The sequence below is a fragment of the Perognathus longimembris genome, chromosome 10, assembly GCF_023159225.1.
Source record: "Perognathus longimembris pacificus isolate PPM17 chromosome 10, ASM2315922v1, whole genome shotgun sequence".
Lineage (NCBI taxonomy): Eukaryota > Metazoa > Chordata > Mammalia > Rodentia > Heteromyidae > Perognathus > Perognathus longimembris.
In genome coordinates, this window is record NC_063170.1 from 28,500,405 (window position 1) to 28,521,294 (window position 20,890).

The 20,890-nt window shown below is 36.1% G+C and overlaps 1 protein-coding gene across 1 annotated transcript in view; it reads left to right on the forward strand.

Annotated features, from left to right (window-relative positions):
• Itfg1 (integrin alpha FG-GAP repeat containing 1) overlaps positions 1–20,890 on the forward strand; it is a 174,147-nt gene that overhangs the window by 88,256 nt on the left and 65,001 nt on the right. The window lies entirely within an intron of this gene.

Sequence of the window (20,890 nt, forward strand, 5' to 3'; positions counted from 1 at the left end):
TAAACATTAGTGCAATTAAATTGCATTTTATCTGTTAGCATTAGAAATCTTGAGTGTGAGGAAGGTATTTTCTATTACTGCGTAGTTAAGTACAGTGTCTGCTTAAATAAGTTGCATATACTCATGATTAGGAAACATCTTATTGCTGCTCTCATTACTGTGATTTTTCAATAATTTTCATGTATTAATCTTTTTATAAATGTCATATACATAAAATATGCATACCACAAAATGTACACATTGAAAATGACAAATGTAATGGCTTTTGAATGTCTGTACTTTTGCATCCATTACAACTCTCAATTTAAGAACATTTCCATTGCCCCAAAAAGAAACCCTCTATCTCCCAGGGGTGGGGAACATCTCATCTTCAAGCCATATGAGGTCTACTAATCATGTCCTGTATTTCTGCCAGTCATGAAGCTTGAACTCAGGGCCTGGGCCCTGTTCCTGAGCTTTTGCACTCAAAGCTAGTGCTCTACCACTTTGAGTCACAGCACCATTTCTGGTTTTCTAATGGCTAATTAGAGATAAGAATCTCATGGACTTTTCTGCCCATGCTGACTTCAAACCAGGATCCTCAGATCTTAGCCACCTCAGTAGCTAGGATTACAGACATGAACCACTGGCACCCAACTGTCATGTCCTTCCTGATTGTGTTTTGCCAGCTGCCCACAGCCATATGTCTATATTGATAATTCTATGTGACCCCAAAATGATACTGTATTGTGCAAATGTCCCTTATTCCTGGTAACCAGTTTTCTAATTTTATGTTTACCTATTCTAGCCATTTTGTATAAATTAAGAATATAATAATAGGTGATCCTCTGTGATTAGCTTCTTTCACTTAGCATTGTCAGTGTTTACCCATAATACAGGATACATTCTTCAAGTAATCTTCCAAAGCACTGGGTATACTCATTCATTTGTGAGTTTCAAATGTTGACTAGCACAATATTGTACAATGGTAGGAAGAACATGACTGAATTTTGTTTCCTAATATACTAGTGACAGATTGCCACCAACAGTATCTTTTTTAAAGTATAAATTTATTCTGTTTCAATCTGGAAATCAGAGATCTGAAATCAATTTCCATTGGCTAAAATTAAAATGTTAGCACTGCTGATTTTGCTAGGTACTAAAGAACAGAATCGGGCTGGGAATATGGCCTAGTGGCAAGAGTGCTTGCCTCCTATACATGAAGCCGTGGGTTCAATTCCCCAGCACCACATATATAGAAAATGGCCAGAAGTGGCACTGTGGCTCAAGTGGCAGAGTGTTAGCCTTGAGCAGAGAGAAGCCAAGCACAGTGCTCAGGCCCTGAGTCCAACCAAGCTCAGGACTGGCCAAAAAAAAATAAAATAAAATAAAGAACAGAATCTATTCTCTCACTTTGTCAAGCTCTTCAACACTGACTTGACTTATGACCCATTTTTCCATCCTCAGAGCTAACAATGTAACAGTTTGCATTATTTGATGTTTTCCAGTAATAGAACTAGTAGAAAGGACAGAGAGAAATTTGTTATAAATAATTGTTACACATTATTATAGAGGCTCAGTAGTCCTTGAACTTAAAAATCAGGAAGCTAAAGTCCCAAAAGAGTTGGTGTATAGTTTCAGTCCAAGTCCAAAAGTTGGAGAATGTGGAGAGCAGGCGGGCTGAGTTCTAGTTCGAAACCCTGAAGACTTTCCATCACAGAAAAGCCAAACTTTCAGATGTTTTTCTGAATATCACCAGCAATCAGTGTCCCAGCTCTAGAAGTCAGGCCAGAGTTCCCTCTCAGCCCCTTTTTCTGTTCATCTCTTTAACTGATTGAATGGAGCCATTGGCAATAGGTATAGCTAGGCAATCTACTTTACTCTGTCTTTCCTTAATCTCATCCAAAGACACAGCAGTCACTGACACACCCAGGACAATGCTTGTCCAACTGTCTGGGCACTCCATGACGCAGTCAGATCAGTCTTTCCTTCTGTCCTCTACTTTTCTTTTTTCTTTTCTTTTTTTTTTTTTTTTGGCCAGTCCTGGGCCTTGGACTCAGGGCCTGAGCACTGTCCCTGGCTTCTTCCCGCCCAAGGCTAGCACTCTGCCACTTGAGCCACAGCGCCGCTTCTGGCCGTTTTCTGTATATGTGGTGCTGGGGAATCGAACCTAGGGCCTCGTGTATCCGAGGCAGGCACTCTTGCCACTAGGCTATATCCCCAGCCCCTGTCCTCTACTTTTCTCTTATCCCTGTACTTCTTTTTCTAAGAACCCCTGTCATCTCTGGGGGAATATTAGTCAGCATAAACAATTGACCACTCACTCTTGACTTTCCAAAGAGTCCAGACTTGATCTGTATGCAAAATATGTCTGCTTACCAAACATGGTAGCCTTTACCTGTAAATCCAGAATTGGGGAGAATAATAGAGAAATACTACAAGTTCAAGGCCAGCCTGGGATGTCTATTGAAACCCTGTCCAAAGAAAAACAAAAAGGAAGGATGTCTTTTCTAGCTCAACTTCTCAATTGGATCAATCAAATCAAGTGAAGTTCAGAATATCATACCAGCTCCCTCACCCCAGAAGCCTCAAATCTTATAAAAATTTTCCAAATTGGGCACTGGTAAGTCATTAGTATGAGGAGAATTTCAGTGTTACATTCTTTCTTGGGTCACAGTTCTTCTCATCTGTGATGTGAGCCTGTGAACCTAGTATATACATTACCTATTCCCAGAATTATAGTAAACAAACATGGGATGATAACCCTTATCATTTCAGTGGGAAGAGATATCATTTAACGGGAGAAAGAGATTACAGTGTTAAGCCATTTCCAAATGCAGCCATGTGTACTTCATGAGGACTTGGTACCTCTGTGGCCTTCAACTCAATCTAGTAGGTCTACCACAAATCAATGCAGTCATCAGGCCTTTTGCTATGAAAGATAGCATATACTTCTGAGTTGTTTTTTATCTTGCTTGTAGAATATCTTTTTTCCTTTTATAATATTTTAAGATTCTTTTAAATTCTACAATGGGACTTATTGTGATATTTCCAATGTTAATATAATGCATTTTAATTTTATTCTCCCCTTCCTACCATGTTTTTGTACAGTTTTAATGTGTTTTAGTATGTTGTTTTTATACAAGAGTATAATGTGCTTCAGTCATATTTCCCCTTATCAACCTCTTTTCTCACTTCCTCCCTCCTGCTGCCTTCTCCCCCAAACAGTCACACATTTTATATTCATGTCCATATTGTTTTTTATTTTTAATCTAGATTCTACAAATGAGAGAAAATACTGATATATATCTTTTTGAGTATGGCTTAATGTCAAAATGATTATAGCCAACTCCATTCATTTTTCTGCAAAACTACATAATGTGATCTATTTTGATATATTCACCCACACTGTTATTCTTTCTTACCTTACCCTCTGCAATCTCCCATTTTTATTTCCCTTCTACCTCCCTTTAATTACCCCCTAGAAATTTCCTTGTTACTTCCATGACTTTAAATTATCTATTTCATTCTCTGCTATTTACTTTCTTTTCACAAATAAGAGAAAACATTTAACATGATCTCCAGTTTTGTCCATTTTCCAGCAGATAAAATAATTTCATTCTTCTTAATGATTGAGTAGAACTCAACTGTTGTATACCACTGTTTCCAGGTTCCTTTTGTCCTAGTTTCCATGGAGAAATCTGTTGTCTTAGTTTCTGTGGAGAAATCGGATGGGTTTATCTTTATGTTTCTTGACACTGCTTTCATTCAGCTTCCATATTCTTTATTTTGTGTATTCAGTACATTAACTGTGGTATGAAATGGACAGAGGTTTTTTTTGGTTCTTATCTGCTTTATATCCAAAAGTAAACCATAATCTGGATGATCATCTTCCAAAATTGGGGGAATTTTTGGCTGTTATTTTATTTAAATGTGTTTTTTATGTCTTAAGTTTATTCCTGTTGTTTTTCTATCAAGATTTTCTAATTTGGTATTTTAATTATGTCCCACAACTCTTGTATGTTCTGTTTATGCTTTCTTATTTTTTATTAGTATTTTCTGAAAGTTCTAATTCATCTGCATTGAATTACAGCCCTGATGTTCTGTCTTTATTTTAATTCAGTCATTTAATTCAGTCAGTATTCTAGTTAGACTTTCTGCTGTGTTTTTCCTTTGACTTATTGAGCTTTTCATTTCAGAATTCCAATTTAGTTTCTTTATCTTATATTATTTTAATTTCCTGCATTGCCTTCCTTATTTCAATCAGCTATGTATTTATATCCTCTTTGACTTTTTTTGGGGGGCGGGCCAGTCATGGGGCTTGGACTCAGGGCCTGAGCACTCTACCTCTTGAGCCACAGCACCACTTCCAGTTTTTTTCTGCTTATGTGGTCCTAAGGAATCGAACCCAGGGCTAATGTGCATGCTAGGCAAGCACTCTACCACTAAGCCACATTCCCAGCCCTATATCCTCATTGAGACCAGTCAGGTGTTTATGTCCTTTCGTTTTCTTTAGATTAGTTGGAGGTTTTAATAAACTCTTCTTCCAGGTGAAGTGTTCTCGGTATTCAGGCAAGACTAGATAGTGGCCAGGTCCAAGATTTGTTCTCACTATTGGACTGATGGTATAACTTAGTAGCCAAACATTTGCCCATTTTGCTTAGGGCATTGTGCCTGTTCTTGTGCACCACAGAGTAAGAAGAAAACTAACTAGAATCTCTTTTAATTCCTAGTATACAGGTCTGTGCTGTATTGGGGGTGAAGGCAGAAATAATCATGGGTCAGTTGTTAGCTTCAGGGCTACATCCACTTGCTAAGTATTGTTCTTTGTGTAGTCTCAGTGAACTTTACAGCCTCTGGCCCTGCTGCTTTTCTACTAGCTCCACTGGCAGCTCCAGTTTGTTATCCCCAGTAGCAGTCAATGCCCCAAGTCTAGAGGTGTCCCCCAAATGCATCTATGAATGGCTAAGTGTGTAAACACTGTTGTTTGTTTATGATGACTTAAGAATTCTTTAAGAAAATATGCAGCTTCTTATCATGTTTTCTATATCCTGTTGAGTCTTCACTGTCAGACGTCAACATCCATATTTGTACAAGTAATTGCCTTTTCGTGGCAATCTAGGCTTTTTCTATCAGACATCTCAAAATAATTCCAGCCTTTATCCATTAATAAATTACAATGCCACTTTTACCTTCAAATATAATTATTGCAGATGTATTTGTGATCATTTTATAGCAGCACACCATCTTATATATTCATTTTCTCTCTATATATTTATCTTCTGTTGCTACTGTAACTATATATTAATTTTCTATTGCTTTGTGTCATAATACATACAAATTTATTTTAGTAATATCAGTATCATTAACTTCACCTCTGAGAAGTTCCACTTTCCACCTAAGCTAGCACTTTCACAAATTCTTGGAAATAGCATAGAACCATCTTTGGGTAGTCACTATCTTGTTTACCCCAAGTTTTGTTTCAGTATAGTTTCTTAAAATAATTGATAATATTTGCTTAGCCCTAAGGATATGATGTAGTGATTTGCTAAGAGCTTTACATGCGGAATTTAATTTATTTCTCACTATCATCCTAGGAAATTGGTGTTTCCCAAAGCATGCACAAAGAAGACTATAGTATAGATTCAAGAATTGAATAACACTGAAACAAAATCAGATGAATCAAGACTTTTTTAAATCTTGTTGCATTGGTTAAGACTTTGATCCCAGTGTTGAGTCGTAATGATATTGTCTGACATTATTGATGTGCTCATGTTCACAGATTATTATTTTATTCAGGAAAAAAATATTTTAATTTGTAATAAGTGTAGCTGTTTTTTTTTAAGAAAAGTAATTTAGCATACTGAACTTAAATCTGAAGTAGAATCATTTGAGGGTCACCCAAGATCAAGACATTCTTGATGACGGGAAACTTTTTCAGTATTGTGCAGGGCTGTGTTACATCTGCTTTTTCTTTCAGCTCAAGCTTTAGCTAATTGTCTAAATGTTTTGTCCTCTGCTTAATAAAGAGTTTAATAGGTAATTATGTATATTCCTGGTTTAATGTTATTTTAATGCATTTTCATTGGTGGTCTAATGCCTTTTTTTAAGGTACATAATTATCTTAACTCTGCATGTTACAGGGTTTTCCCAGGAACATAAGATTGAATCTTAAATGTGGTTAGCTCTTATGTCTCACAGGTATTAAGGTACATAGATTTCTTACCCCTCATGAAGTAATGGACATTTCATAGAAGTTGGTTTTGAAATAGAATATAATCACAAAACATGATTAATAACAAAAAAGCCACTTTGTTTTTTATTGAATTTCATTGGGATCCTGCACTTAGATGAATGTAACTGGTTTATCTAAAAATAATCTATGTGATGAATCAGTTGTCCTTCAGAGAATTTACTTGGGCAAAATAGATACTTTGGGAGAGAGGATGATACAGAGTTTGAACTCCAGGCCTTGCAGTTGCTAGACAGGTTCTCTTTCCCTTGAGCCACACACTCCAGCCCCTTTTCCCTTTACTTACTTTTTAGATAGAGTGTAGCATAATCATGATGCTCCTACCTATCTATGTATGCTTCATAGCTGGTTTTATAGACATGTACCACTATGCTTGTGATTTGTTGAAGTGGGCTCCTGCTAGCTTTATTATTTTTTTGGGGGGGGGGGCCTGGGCTAGCCTCAAACCATAATCCTCCTAATCTCTACCTCTCCAATAGTTGGGATTATAGACATGAGCTAACATGTCTTCTCTAATAATGTTTAAAACATTTTAGAAATTCCTTATATATGGAGTGACTGCAATTGAGTAGTATTCTATGTGGAAATGATTAAATGTTCTGAAATGAATTAATAGTGGTGGTAAATATACCCAAACATGACAATTTGTGATATATTTGTGATGTGAATTATATTCTTTTTTTTTTTTTTTTTTTTGGCCAGTCCTGGGCCTTGGACTCAGGGCCTGAGCACTGTCCCTGGCTTCTTCCCGCTCAAGGCTAGCACTCTGCCACTTGAGCCACAGCGCCGCTTCAGGCCATTTTCTGTATATGTGATGCTGGGGAATCGAACCTAGGGCCTCGTGTATCCGAGGCAGGCACTCTTGCCACTAGGCTATATCCCCAGCCCGTGAATTATATTCTAATAAAAATCAAAAAGTCAGAGTCACATAAATCTCATGTGTGTACAAATATATAGTGTGTACAAATAATATACTAACCATCTGTTTAAAGGTAAACTTAAACATTAAATTTTTAAAGAGTGTATCTGAGCAAGCACAGTTCATGAATTGGGCAACTCCAGACTACAGGCATTGTGAGCTTTAGTGATAGCATAAGAGGAGAAAGACAAGGAAAGAAAATGTGTGATTGGTTAAAGTAAGCAATACCCTTATTTGGACCATTCCAGTGGAAAGGTTCCTTGTTAGAGGATAGTTGTTCTATTGTTGTTAGGTAGACTGAAATTCTATTTTACCTGTAACACTGAATTGAGTTTCTATTTGCTTAAGTCAGAGAGCCAGGGCTCTGAAGCTGTCTCCACCTATTAGCTCCCCAATTATTTAAACACAATTTATTTACAGACCTTAACCATAACAATTCAGCTCACATTTGCTGCTTAGATTAAAGGGGTACCATCACTTAAAAATAAACAATTTCTCAAGATATCCTCAAAGAAGAATCTCACATAATGTGAGCAGTGACACTGTAATCAAGATCTGCAAAGTGCTTACATTCAGGGATGGGAAGCTGGTGAGAGAGAGAATTATTAACATCAAAGCCAGGCATCACTGGTTCATGCCTGTAATCCTAAAGGCTGAAGATTGCAGTACAAAGCCATCCTTGGCAGGAAAGTCTGTGAGACTCCCATCTCCAATTAACTACAAAAAAAAAAAAGCTGGAAATGGCACTGAGACTCAAAGTGGTAGAGCACACTAGCTTTGTGCACAAAAACTCAGGGCTAAGCTCAGAGTGGTAGAGCGCTAGCCTTGAGCTGCAGTTTGGGGACAGCACCCAGGCCCAGAGTTCAAGCCCCATGACAAACCAAAAAATAAAAAGAAAAAGAAAGAAAACCTTCAGGGACAGCACCTAGTCTGAGTTCAAGCTGCAGTACCAGCACCAAAAAGTAAGAAAGTTACTAATACCTGCTCATCATATTCATTGTTCTCTTCTGTGGCAGTCCAAGGCTTCTCTGGGCCTTGTGGATTCATTAAGCATCCAAAGAAATGTTTATCCATGCTCAGATTCACAAAAAACGGAGTTGAAGGAAAATGTGACAGTACTTAAAAATAAATAAAGATTTTATTAAATTTCTTATTGCAGAAAGGTTACCTGTTAACTCTGTGTAGCTAGTATTCCTGGCAAGAATCTTCAGCTCCTGGCCTCTGTTAGCTTTTCTGCATATATACTGGGTTTCATTGTCCCATGCCTTTAATCCTGCCCACTCAGGAACTCCATGAGACTCTTATCTCCAATTAACTACCAAAAGAGCTGAAATGGAGCTGTAGTTCAATGAGCTGTAGAATGATAGCCTTGAGCACAAAAGCATCAAGGACAATGCCCAGGCCTTGATTTAAGCACCAGGAATGGCATCAAAAATATTAATATTTTGAGTGCCTATTCTTTTGAAACACAATTATAGATGCTGGATAGACAATTCTGAATCAAGCTGGAGAGACAGACAGTAAGCAACATTATAGGATGCTATAGTAAAGTTCTAAAATCTTGCAGGTTATTGAAGTAGACAGTTCGAGAGAGGGACTGGTAGCTACTGCTTATAGCAATACAAATGCAGACGTGAATAAAATAAAATATGCCTAAAATCCTACCCACCAAGAGACAAGTGTATCATAAGTATGCATTACTGCTCTACTTCATTGTCTCAGGAGTATGTATGTTTTCATGTGTGTTTTTTTTTCACTTTATGAAACAAGATTTGACCATTAATACTGTTTGTACCTAGATTTTTACTTAACATATTAACTATTTTACATGTAAGTAATATTTTAATAATTGCTAAATCTTTCATTCAATTGATTTAGCCAGTGTTCAGTTATTGAATACCTGGAATATCACATACTATAACTTGAACAAATCACATGAGGTGTCATATTTAGATCAAGTGCATTTCCATGTTGTTGATGTAAGCTTTGATCTATCACTAAGTATATTTTTATATATTTATACTTGTGGGTTGTGTTGTTTTGCTTTGTGTTATCCTTTGTCTGCCCTTAAGAACAAAGTAGAGTTGAATTTTCTCCCATATCACACTTCCCTCAGCTACCTCATACAGATTTGTAGCAGATCTGTAGCAGATTTGTAGCAGATCTCAGACCTTCTTTTCCAAGTGTGTCTAAATCCATAGTTGATCATGTATTTCTCCCTTCCTTTCTAACTCACTTATTCTTAAAAATTCTCTGTTTGCCACAAAGATGCCATGACACAGAAAAATTTAATTACATTTCACTCTCATCTACCAAGTAGATAGGGCTCTCTGTAGAAGGATGACGGTCAGGTATCTTTTCTTTTCCATTTGTACTGCTTCCTCTCTAAGCCAAGTTGATATTCCTTACCCAGAATTACCTGTAACAACTTTCTCACTTACTTTTCTGATTGATTCCTTCTCCATCCAGTTTTGCCTCTTCCCTCTAGATCTTGCTACATTAGTAATCACTCTCCATTGCCTTAAAAATAATTTCATTCTGTTCTCTTACCCCAGACCTTCTTTAAATGTGTATCCGTCTTCCCAATTAAAAAAAAAAAAGTTTTGGAGAATTGATACTGCTGCCTCTACTACCTGTGCTAAATTAAACTAAGTTGGCAATTGGCTTTCTCTATACTTTTATCTCCAGCCAGCTGTCTCAGCTTTTCACTGTTTTGTCTGTAAGAGCTGTCTGCTGCAAAGCAGAGCTTCTGACCACCTCTACCACTGAGGGCTGCCTGACTCATTGCTGCTTCCTTGCTCATCAGCAAGGAAACGCCATTAAATTTAATTCATAGTAAATATTTCTTTCTTTACAACTTCCACCTCCAGCCAATTGCAGTCTCTAAAGCTCTTTCTGCCCCCATGACTTCTAAGTGACAAACCCAGTAGAAATCTTTATGTTATTAGATTCTTGCCAACATTAGGTTAGCAGTTACTTTCTTCTGAAATTCACATGGTTATGGCTGTCATATCCAACCGTTCCTCTACCTTCTCTTCTGAAAATCCTTTGTGGACACAGTTTCTGTGCTAATTCTCTGTCTATTGTTCTTCATCAAACTGCCTACTATACTTTCCCCCTGGGTGTTACAGCCTAGGAATCCTTGAAGTATATTCTCTCTCCTAAACCTGCTTTTGGTGTAACTGCTTTTATTAGGTTACCCCTACGATGAAAATCCTTTCCCTGTGTCTTTAACTCTCTGTCTCTTTCCCCTTCTCCCTCCCAACATTGCCTCCTGTAAAGTTACCAACCAAATAAGGAGAATTATAATTTCCCAACCAGTATTTTTTTTCTTTCTACCTTGCACTTTATAATTTGTAGTATGTCCAGAAATTTATGTAGACAATCAGTGGTAGAACATTTACCTACTCTGTAGAGATCCTGGTTTGGATCCCCAGCCTTGCAAAAAAAAAAAAAATGCTTACCTGAATACCCTACTGAAAAAATGGGCAGTATATTTCATTTTATATAACAAAACATTACTGGGAAGAAAATCTTGCATTGGCTATAAGATCAGCTAACATAAAGGTCTCCAAATAAAGATAAAACCTGAGAGAACCCTTCTGCTCATTTGCTTGAAATAAACTTTCAGCAATCCAACTCACATTCCACTACATTTTCCTTTGCCTTTTGCCCTTTGCCTTGCTCTACAAAAGATACTCTTTTTCTTTTTCCATTTAAGAAACATTTACTACCTAATCACTGACTTTTTTATCCTTGTTGCCTGAGGAATAAATTTATTGATTTTTTTTCCCAGAGTACAAGTGAACCTTATTCAAGAAAACTTTAATAATTTTTTAGTATTTCACAGTATAAGTTTTACATTAGGTTAGCTGATACTGGTTACCACTGCTAACCAGTAGCAGGCAACATGGGCTTCAGGGCAGCAGAATCTTTAAAAGTTTTATCTTTAGGTGATTCCTAATGCAATATATGTTTCCTCTTAATTTTTTTTCCACATTATAAAACTGCATTTCCTAAAGTTTACCTGAGATGGTAGACACACTCCAAAACTGAAGCCCATTTTCCTTCTATACAAACCTAGGCTGATAATGAAATTGGGGAATTAGGAGGAAGAGAATTAAGAAGAATCTAAAAGAACAGAACTTATTGGAGGTAGAAATGATTCAAATGGACACACAAGCTCTAAGAGCAGCCAGGGAGAAAATCAAACTTTTAAGTTAAATGGTCCATCAGCTACCTTTCTTAATGAGAAATAAGACATTTGCACATAGCACATTAAGAAGTAGAATAACACACTTCATCAAGTGGTATTGTATTGAGAAGCAACAACAATCTTATGAACTTAGAAGAGAAATTAAGACCAGTCTCAAAAGATTGTAAACTAGATGTATAAATAACATATACAGAGAAGTGGTATTTGTGCATTTTACATGCTTGGTGACTTAAGAACTTACCATACTAATGTGTTAACATTTTCTGCAATTGCTTTTCAAATTTAACTGTTGAGATAATAATTCATACACCATATAACTCATCTGCCATGTACAATTCATATTGACCCAGTTATATATTCAGTATCACAACTGATTATAGAACATTTCATTATTCTGTAAAGAACTACTCATTTTAGCTCATCACATTCCACTCCCCCATTGTTCCTCACTTCCAACAGTCCTAGAAAACCAATGGTCTACTTTCCATGTCTAGACATTTCCTAGTCTGCATATTTCATATAAATACAGTTATACAATATACAATATTTGGTATTTTGTTTCTCTTCCAATATACCATTTGAAGAACTCCAAAATTGTTTTCCAGAGCAACTGCGCCATCTTACATTCCCATCTGGAGTGTAAAAAAATAAGTTTGTAACAGTGGCAGCTCTCTGGCAAATAATTTTTACATTCTTTTGTGTGTTTATCGGACATTTCTATACCCTTTTGGGAAAACTCTATTTAGTTCCTTTGCCCCCTTTTTAGACTGGATTTTCTTTTGTTATAATTGAAATAGTTCTTTGTATATTCTAGGTACAAGTCTCATGACTTAATATGTGGGAGAAAAAGTTAGCTGGTATAGAAAAACATAAAAATTGTATATGTTAAAGGGCTACCTTTTTCTTTTATTTTTCTTAGGTGATAGATTCTCACTGTGGAGCCCAACCTCCCACTGAGCTTGAAACCCTCCTGTTTCAGCCTTCTTGTGCTGTTATAGGTCTGTGCTTCTTTTTACTTTCTTCAGGTTGTCCTTTGAAGCACACCATCTTTCATTGTGATATTTAGTTTATTTCTCCTTTGTTACTTGTATTTTTTGTTAGAATGCCTTGAGATTTAATTGATCTACACTGTGTAATTTGATTCATATGTGCACCTATAAAATACTGACTTATTCAAAATAACAAGCAAACTTACCACCCATGAATATCCTTTTAACCCATTGTAAACTTTCTTTTTTCCAACAGATCATCACTGATTTGCTTACTGTCACTGTAGCATTATATTATTGCTTAATGTTTTATATAAATGGGGCCATACTATGTGTGACATGTGATCTCCTGTCTAGATCACTCAGCATAATACTGAGAGTCATCTTTGATTTCATATGTATGTTTAGTTTATTGTTTACTACTATGAAGTATTTGGTTATGTGACTATAAACAAATTTGCTTGTTATATGTACATGAAGATGGATATTTTGTTTTTAAATCAGATACACCTATTGCAAAGGCCCATATAAAATCTCCTATGTAAGTCACTGTTTAGACTAGGCTTGCATTTGTGTTAGATAAGGATTAGAGAATGGCGGAGCTGGATCATTTCTTAAATACATATTTAGGGGCTAAAAATGTGGCCTACAAGTAGAATGCTTACCTAGCATGCATGCAGCCCTGGGTTCCATTCCTCAGTACCACATACACAGAAAAAGCCAGAAGTGGCACTGTGGCTCAAGTGGTAGAATGCTAGCCTTGAGCAAAAAGAAGGCATGGACAGTGCTAGGCCCTGAGTTCAAGCCCCCAGGACTCGCAAAAAGAAAAGAAAAAAAAGAAGGAAAAATACACATTTAACTCCTTCAGTAAATACTAAACCAGTCTAGTATATCTACATTCTCCCCAAAACAGGGTTTCTCTTTTGTCAGTCCTATTTTGATTTTATATTTTGAATTTTTACTTCTCATAAATTATTATTGACTATCTTTTCTTATGCTTATTTACATCTCACTTAAACTCTTTGGTGAAGTGCCTTTCAAGTCTTTTGCTCATACTTTAATAAGTGTGAAGAGTACTTTATATATATGAGATACATATGCCTTTGTTATTATATATGTTGCTTTCAAATATTTTAAGTCTTTTGATTTTTTATTCTCTGAACAATGCCTTTCAAAGTACAGAAGCACTTAATTTTGAAAAATTTTCCTTTTGTTGATTGTTGCTTTAGTATCACTGCTAAGAAATTTTTACCTAACACAGATTTACTCCTATGTTTTGTCCCAGATATATAGTCCTAGATTTTCCATTATGTTTATGATACATTTTGTTTTAATGCTTACATATGACACATAGTATGCATCTAAGTTCATTTTTTCATAAATCATTTGTTGAAAAGACTTTCTTTTTGATCGGCTTTGCTTTTTAATGAAAATCAACTGATATTATTTTATTTTTTTTCAAATTTTTATTATCAAACTGATGTACAGAAAGGTTACAGTTTCATACGTTAGTCACTGGATACATTTCTTGTACAGTTTGTTACCTTGTCCCTCATTCCCCACCTCCCCCTTTCCCTTCCCCCCCCCCCACGGAGGTGTTCAGTTCACTTACACCAAACAGCTTTGCAAGTATTGCTTTTGTAGTTGTTTGTCTTTTTTTACCCTGTGTCTCTCAAATTTGGTATTCCCTTTCAATGTAGGTTTACTTCTTTATTCTATTCTCTTTTGTTCTATTCTGTTTACTGCTTTAAATAAGAAGTCAGATAGTATTAGTCTTTCAACTTTACAATTATTTTCTGACATAGTTTTGTCCATTGTAGGTCCTTAGCCCTTTCTACAAATTTTAGGATCCACTTGTCAATTTCTGCAAAAATAAGGGGAAAATCTGCTGAGTGTTTGATTTTAATTCCATTGAGTCTGTGTAACAGTTTGGGAATAATTTACATTAACTAATACTGAGCCATATATCCATGAACATGGTCCATATATATCTCTTATATCTCCTTTTTGTTTCCTTATAGTACTAGATATTGAAACTGGGGACTTACATATACTAGAAAATTATTTAACACTAAGCAACATCCCCAACGCTTTTAGATATGATTTGCAGGTGTTTATATTCTGTAGGTTGTCATTTTGCTTTCTGTATGACTAGTTTGTCTTATCTCTTAATTTTCACCCTGTTTATGTGCTTATATTTAAGGTAGATTTCTTTTTTTTAAGTTTTTATTATAAAACTGATGTACAGAGAGGTTACAGTTTCATACATTAGGCATTGGATACATTTCTTGTACTGTTTGTTACCTTGTCCCTCATACCCCCCTCCCCCCTCCCCCTTTCCCCCCGGAGGTGTTCAGTTCACTTACACCATACAGTTTTGCAAGTATTGCTTTTGTTGTTGTTTCTCTTAATTTACCCTTTGTCTCTCAATTTTGGTATTCCCTCTCAATTTCCTAATTCTAGTACCAGTATACACGGTTTCCAATATACTCAGACAAGATTACAGAGATAGTGTAGATACAGTCCAAGAAGGTGATACAAGAACATTATCAACAGTATAAACTACAGATACACATGGGATGTTGAAAGTAGTTACAACTGTGATATAACAATCATTTCTATAAAATGGAGTTCATTTCACTTAGCATCATCTTATGTGATCATAAGGGTATTGCTATTGGGCTCTTGTGATCCTCTGCTGTGGCTTGCCTAATCCTGTGCTAATTATTCCCAATAAGGGAGACCATAGAGTCCATGTTTCTTTGGGTCTGGCTCACTTCACTTAGTATAATTTTTTCCAAGTCCTTCCATTTCCTTACAAATGGAACAATGTCATTCTTTCTGATAGAGGCATAAAATTCCATTGTGTATATGTACCACATTTTCCTGATCCATTCGTCTACGGAGGTGCATCTGGGTTGGTTCCAGATTCTCGCTATGACAAATTGCGCTGCAATGAACATTGTTGTGCTGGTGGCTTTACTGTGATTTTGTTTGTGGTTTTTTGGATAAATACCCAAAAGTGGGGTTGCTGGGTCATAGGGGAGTTCTACATTTAGCCTTCTGAGGAATCTCCATACTGCTTTCCAGAGTGGCTGAACCAGTTTACATTCCCACCAACAATGAAGTAGGATTCCCTTTTGGCCACATCCCCTGCAACAACTGTTATTGTTAGTTTTCTTGATATATGACATTCTTACTGGGGTGAGATGGAATCTCAATGTTGTTTTGATTTGCATTTCTTTTATGGCCAGTGATGTAGAGCACTTTTTCATATGTCTCTTGGCCATTCTCATTTCCTCATCAGAGAAGTCTCTTTGTAGGTCTTTAGCCCACTTGATGAGTGGGCTGTTAGTTCTTTGTGGTTTTGTTTTGGAGGAAGATAATTTTTTTAGTTCTGCATATATTTTAGATATGAGGCCTTTGTCTGTTGAATGGCCGGTAAAGATCTTCTCCCAGTCTGTGGGCTTTCTGTTTATCTTGCAAGCTATGTCCTTTGCCATGCAGAAGCTCTGCAGTTTGATGCAGTCCCATTTGTCCAACCTTTCTTTGATTTGTAACCTTTCAGGGTCTTTGTTAAGGAAGTTCCGTCCTGTGCCAAGGCGCCCAAGTGTTTCTCCAACTTCTTCCTTTAGTGTTTTCAGGGTGTCGGTTTTGATTTCAAGGTCTTTAATCCATTTGGAATTGATTTTGGTGCAGGGTGATATATAAGGATCTAGTTTTAGTTTGTTGCATGTGTTGAGCCAGTTTTTCCAGCACAATTTGTTAAAGAGGCTATCTTTCTTCCAAACTATTGTTTTAGCCCCTTTATCAAATATTAAGTAGGCGTAGTTCTGTGGGTTCATTCCCGGGTCTTCAATTCTGTTCCATGGTCTTCAGGCCTGTTCTGGTGCCAATACCAAGCTGTTTTTATTACTATAGCTTTATAGTACAGCTTGAAGTTGGGTATTGTAATTCCCCCAGCACTGTTCTTTCTGCTTAGGATTGTTTTTGCTATTCTAGGTCTTTTATTATTCCATATGAATTTCCCAATTGCTTCCTCTATTTCATCAAAAAATGGTGTTGGGATATTAATGGGTATTGCATTGAATTTGTAGATAGCCTTTGGCAATATTGCCATTTTGATTATATTAATCCTCCCAATCCAGGAGCATGGGAGGTTTTTCCATTTCCTTAGTTCTGACTTAATTTCGTTTTTCAAGCTTTTAAAGTTCTCCTCAAAGAAGTCTTTCACTTCTTTGGTTAAGGTTATTCCTAGGTATTTTATGTTTTTGGGGGCTATTGCAAAGGGTGTTGCTTTCCTGATATCAGCCTCGGTCTTTGGGTCGTTAGCATAGAGAAAGGCCGTTTATTTTTGAAGGTTTATTTTATATCCTGCAACTTTGCCAAAGTTTTGGATTAGCTCTAGTAGCTTGGGGGTAGAGTCTATGGGATTCTTTAGGTATAGGATCATGTCATCTGCGAAGAGAGAGAGTTTAACTTCATCTTTACCTACTTGGATCCCCTTTATATTTTCTTCTTGCCTGATTGCTCTGGCTAGGAATTCTAGTACTATGTTGAAGAGCAGGGGAGAGAGTGGACATCCCTGCCTTGTTCCTGATTTTAAAGGGAATGGCTTTAGTTTTTCATAAGGTAGATTTCTTATAAGTGGAATTAGTTAAGCATTAGGTTATTAATTCAACTTTGAGAATCTATGCCTTTCAGTTTGTACTTTAACTTTATATTTCATCATAATATTGCTATAGCTAGTTTCGGTCTACCATATTATTTTGTTGTTCTGTTTCTGCTCTCATTTGAAATGTTTTTTTGATATTACATTTTACCTTTTTGTTGTTATATTTACTATGTATCTTACCGGTAAATCTTAGGATTTACCATCTATCCTTAGATGCTGTTATACCATCTCACTTATAACTTTAGAACCTTGAAGCAATATATTTATTTCTCTTTTCTGGGTTGGTGCTATTTTTATCACACATCTTTTATCTGTTTACTTGCATTTGTTAATACCATATTATGTGAGTTTTATTTGTTTAATTTTAATTCTCTTTAAAGAGATTTGAACAAAACCCATTGTATATTTGCCTACATTTTTGAAATTATGTAAAGCCAATGCTCTTTCTTTTGTATAAATTTAGATTGTCATTTTCCATCTTCATGATGAACTTCCTTTAACATTTTTTTAAACTTCAATGTAGAAGAAATATTGAGGACAGGCATGGCAGCTCACGCCTGTAATCCCAAATACTCAAGAGACAAAGATTGAGACTATCTCAGTTAGAAGCCAGCCTAGCCAAAAAGTATGGGACTCTCACAACCAACAAGTTGGGTATAGTGTTTTAGGCCTGTAATCTAATCACCTTGGAGGCAGGAGTAAGAGAAATATGGTGTGAGACTGGCCCTGAGCCATAAAACATGATAACCTACCTGACAAATGACTAAAGCAGAAAAGGGTATAGGCATGGCATAAATGGCAGAGCACATTTCAAGCAAGGAAAATGCCACTAGAGGAAAGGGGAGGAAATGAAACAATTGGCACAAAAATGACTACCTGAATATTGTAATATTTTACCTCAGAACACAGTCAACATAAATTTAATAAAACAAAGGATTGAGAAGATATGTTTATCAAACTAACAGTAATATGAACACAATAATAATACAGTTAATGTGTTGAGCTTTGTATAGGCAGGAACTAAACACTGTCCTATATGTTCTCATTTAATCGTTGACAACCATATGAAGTAATACTATTTTTATTATTCCTACTTCATAAACAAGATATAAGAAAAACAGGGAATGGGCTAGTGTCCCAAAGCAATCAGAGGTCTGAAATTCAATACAAAAAAGAGTGATTTCATAGAAAAATGAATAGCTGAAAAACATAAAAGACAGCTTCTCATAATCAAAAAATTAGGTCATTTAAAGCTATTCAGTTGGCAAGAATAAGATGCAATACTGCTAATAATTGAAAAGATATAAAAGAGACACTCATACACTGTTGGAAATATAGACTAGCACCTTTTAGAGGGCCATTTTAATTTACCTGTTGACATTTAAAATATACATCTTTGGCCAGATGACATTACTGGCAATCCTCATACAAGTGCCCAAGGAACAATAATGTGTGTGTGTGTACCTCTATGTAAGTGTGGTTTTTTTTTATGCAGAACAGTCAGCAACATTTTGATCCTTAGCCCAACTGGATTTGATTATTTTAGCTTGTTCTAAGGGTATATATAATACCATATTTTTATGTGACTGGAAGGAGAGTGAAGTTTGAAAAGATTAATACCAATTCATTAACAGTGTTTAACCTTGGAAAGTAAGAATTTTTATTTTTAATGGCTGTATTCCTTACAATAACTTTGTAATAGGTTTGAGAATTTGATTTGAAAATATCATCATTCTCCCCAAGTGTCAAAATCAAATAGATCCAGGTTTTTTTCCTCCCAGCCAAATCACTGTATTTTCACAGGTAAAATGTTGGCCTTAGCCTTATAGAATTCAGTAGATTTAAAACAACTGAACTTTTGCAGGTCCTTAGTTTTACACTTAATTTACATGAACTCTTAAGCCAGTTATCATTTTCCCAAACACATAATACATACCAAAAATTTGGAATAACCTTTTAAACTGTGAAAATACAATTAAGGTTTTGTTGTATATTTAAAAAACATAGCCTGAACATAATAGTAAATAATTAAATCCATGAAATAGCCTTGAAAAAAGAAGTAGAGCATGCTACCACCCAAGGATTGGACAGTATGGTACATTGATTATAGACTATAGCAGAAAGTAACAAAGAGGAAATCATTTATTCTTTCTATGTGTTAGGTGTGGAGCATGATCACCCCACAATTTTCCAAGTAAATGTAACAACTCAAGAGTTCTTATCTCATTAGCTAGAGAACTGTTCTAGTAAACTGCTGAAATCTTTTATTTGGACAATCCTTATACTAATCTTTATTAGTATAGGCTCCCAACCCATATTAAACACAACTTTTTATTTCTTACAACTGATCCAGTTTAGATTTTCCAAATCAACAATTCTGGGCTTTGTGCTTATTAGGCAGGCTTTCTACTGCTATAGTCCTGCCTCCAGCCCTTCTTCCCTGGTTATTTTTTAAATAGTGTCTCAATATTTGTCCAGGCAAGCCTCACAAATGGTCCTTCTATTTTAGCTTCCCACCATAGCTGGAATAGCATGTACTACCATAGCCATCTCTGTTGGTATAGGTATCTCACAAACTTTTCTGTCTAGGCTGGCCTAGTACAGTGATCATTGTGTGTGTGTGTGTGTGTGTGTGTGTGTGTGTGTGTGTGTGTGTGTGTGTGTGTGTGTGTGTATTCTTTATTTATTGTCAAAGTGATGTACAGAGGGGTTACAGTTTCATAGGTAAGGCAGTGAGTACATTTCTTATCCAACTTGTTACCAACTCCCTCATTTTTCTCCCACCTTCCCTTCTCCCCATGAGTTGTACGGCTGGTTTACAGCTTATAGTTTTGTAAGTATTGCTGTTGCATTGGTTCATCTTTTATCCTTTGTCTCTCCATTTTGATGCTCCCCTTCCCTTCCCTAGTTCCAATAAACGTATATACAATACCCAAGGTATCAAAATCAGTTACAGCGACATCAGGGGTAAAAACCATGGAGAAGAAAGACAAAAGAAAAAGGCATAATTTCACATGGTATGACTGTGATCATTCTTAAATCTCCCACATAGCTGAGGTAACAGGCTCATGCTACCACATCCATCTTTTTCACCTGGGCTGGACTTGAAAATTTTTCCTTCCCTGTATCTGCCTCTCAAATAGCCATAATTACTTGTGTGAGCCATTAGCACTTGACCTCAAAGTAATATATAATTTTTTCTTTTCTTTTTTTTCTTTTTGCTAGCCCTGGGGCTTGAACTCAGGGCCTGTACTATGTCTCTGATCCGCTCTGTGTTCAAGTGCTATAGCACTCTACCACTGGCTTTATGTGGTACTGAGGAATCAAACCCAGGGCTTCGTACATGCTAGGCAAGCACTCTACCACTCAGCCACATTCTCAGCCCCAAAATAATATTTTCATATTGAAAAAAGCTGTCTTTATAGATTTCATTTATTAGAAGAAATAATAAAAGTTATACCATAATCAGCTGTAGCAGTCTATGGCATGCAGTAGTCTATGAGCACATAAGGAAATGAAGAAACACATATGCTACACATATATACCCACACAGATATATACACAGTATGCCTACACAGAGAATCTATTCCATAAAGTCACAGTTTACACAACAGACTTTTATATCTAAGAAGGATTAAATATAAACATGGCATTGTGTTGCACATCTTAATAAGAATAAAGGTAATACTGAGTACTGACTGGTTACCAGAAATTCTCCAAAATACTTATCATTCAGATTTAATTTCAACTTCACAATGATCTCATGCTATAAGACGTTTTATTATAATTACAAATAAATATCTGAGTCTCAGAGTAAAGTTAAATGATTTGCTCTAGGGTACAGATCTTCCAAGTAAGA